The following is a 2,500-nucleotide window of genomic DNA, read 5'->3' as shown; positions in this document are numbered from 1 at the left end:
GAGAGAGAGAGAGAGAGAGAGAGAGAGAGAGAGAGAGAGAGAGAGAGAGAGAGAGAGAGAGAGAGAGAGAGACAGACAGATAGATAGATAGATAGATAGATAGATAGATAGAGAGAGAGAGAGAGAGAGAAACCTGCGTACATGTGTATGCATATCCATGCAAACATGCGTCCGCGCGTGTGCATGCACGCCATCTACAGGCTTACCTAACAAATCCTTATCACAACACCTCAACCAACTCTATTAAACCAGCCAACTAAGACCCCGAGGCGCCAAGAAACCCGAGTCTCTTCAGGAAACCGAAAAAAAAAAAAAAAAAAATCCGAGACCTCACGGCGAAGCGCGCAACGGATCGTGACTTCGCAAGATCAGGAAGGAACTTGATGGGAACCTCACGAGGCTGCAGTCCCAACCCTTTACGTCCCTTGGGAGCCCCCGCCCTCCCCCTCCCCCTCCCCCTCCCCCTCCCCAGGTCCCCCTCCTCCTCCAACCCTCCTCGTGTTTCCCACAATGCACACGCAAGGGTATTCAGAGTCGATGGTGCGCATGTTCTCTGCGCTAAAGGGGTTGGGGTAGAGAATAGGTTGTGGGAATGGTCGGCACGTGGCAGACCTAATCAGAACAAAGATCGTGGCTTACCGGTTTGAGAAAGCGTGTGATCAGTCCTTTCTGTTCTCCTCAGTAGTTATGCATGTGATCTGCCTGCCGCCAGAGGATTTTATTCACCCAAAAGAGATTAAACTAATCGCTCTTAATAACATTGAAGACTGTCACTAAGAAGAGTAAGTAGATGTAGATGCGGAGCTTTAGCCTTTATATCCACAGTTCCTTAAGGTTTTCTTGATGTCTTACTGTTGTTTATTTCCTTGTGTTTTTTCACCCACACATTTTATAGTATTTCTTTATGCTCCATGAGTTATCATTCTTTTCTTTTTTAAAACAGGAACGCTGCGATTGTTTAAATGGCTGGCAAGAGCAAACACATGTACTTCCAGCCTGATTTTCTTTTACTTATCTATACATGAATAAATAAGCATATATTAATATACAGATATATGAATAAATGCATAAACGAATTAATCAATGGATGGATGAAGAAATGAATGAGTAAGAATATAAATGATAAACATAGATAAATTAATAAATTAAATAATTACCAAATAAATTAATAAATGTAAATAAACAAGCAAGCAAACAAACAAAAACCAATAGATGGATGTATAGATAAACAAATGCATTGATAAGTAAATAAAAATGGCAAGAGAATAATATTTTTGTTTCAATTTTAGCAAAAAAAAAAAAAAAATAGATAGATGCTCAGACAATGTGGTAAGTTGAGGAAAGTGGAAAGAAGTCGTCACGGATCTCGTTCCGAGTTGCGAATTTATTCCTGACCGGTTTCTCTCTACGCTTCTTACCCTGAAGAAGCGTAGAGCGAAACCGGTCAGGAATGAATTCGCAACTGGGAACTAGACCTGTGACTTCTTTTTTCCACCTTCCTCATGAATAGGTAAATATATGGTTAGATAAAGAAATAGATTAATATATGAAACGGACAGTTGGCGACAAGTCTATCAAAACAAACAACATGTGAGGATGGAGCCTTTATTACTTTTATTACTTTATTATTTTAGTACTTTATTACTTTATTATTTTTATTTATTTTAGTACGAGAAAAGATGTAACATTCAAAACGTCGTACTGATAAATGGTGTTTGTTTTGATAGATTGATAAATCAATTAAGATGATGGGAGGCGAGTATCTGAAGTTCAACTCAAGCTGCCACCTTCCAATTCTCAAAGAAATTCTATTTTCTTGAAGACAGTGACCTAGACAAGACTCGAAGTCATTTTCGAAGACATAATGATGCATTATGGAAATTGTTTCCAGACAAGAAAAACATGTTTTTCACTTGTCTCCAGACATAACATTTCCAGCGCGAGACGATGGAACGTTAAAGGAGATATTTATCAACAGGGAATTCACCTTTGCCTAAGGTACGCGGAGAGCCGAAACGTAGGGTGAAGGTACGTTCTGCTCAGTGCGGTTATTGTTCAACGATGATCGTTCATGGCTCGACGATGATCGTCAAACGATTGTATAGACCACTAAGTCTTTGTTTTTGAATGGGTCCGTTTTGCATCGAGGTCATGCTTACCCAATTATGATGCCAGGTAGTAGGATCCGCGTCAAACGCCATTGGCTGTAGTAGGTCGATAATCACACGAATCAAAATGTACCTTAACCCGGAGTGATATATCTGTAGATAATAGATGTACAGGCATTTCGTGCCAATTCCCCACTCTTCCTCAGCCCCAGTATTGACATAACCCTGGACCAGGACTGGAATTCGATCAACACTGGAATCTTCAGTCACCCAATCAACTGGCTCCAAAATAGCTCAAAGCGGGCTAAGGACCAATGAGGAGCTTCGGCCTCCATATGACGTCATCAGTGGCACCCATGGCTAAGTATCCTTTCTCTCTCTCTCTCTCTCTC

The 2,500-nt window shown here is 40.8% G+C and overlaps 1 protein-coding gene across 1 annotated transcript in view; it reads right to left on the bottom strand.

Annotated features, from left to right (window-relative positions):
• The window catches only part of LOC143028008 (cell adhesion molecule Dscam1-like), a 350,832-nt gene that overhangs the window by 224,098 nt on the left and 124,234 nt on the right, over positions 1 to 2,500 (bottom strand). The gene's annotated exons all lie outside the window — the stretch shown is intronic.

The sequence above is a fragment of the Oratosquilla oratoria genome, chromosome 9, assembly GCF_046742065.1.
Source record: "Oratosquilla oratoria isolate Oo_2021 chromosome 9, ASM4674206v1, whole genome shotgun sequence".
NCBI lineage: Eukaryota > Metazoa > Arthropoda > Malacostraca > Stomatopoda > Squillidae > Oratosquilla > Oratosquilla oratoria.
Note: the sequence above shows the minus strand (reverse complement) of the source record. Positions and strands in the feature narration are given on the sequence as shown.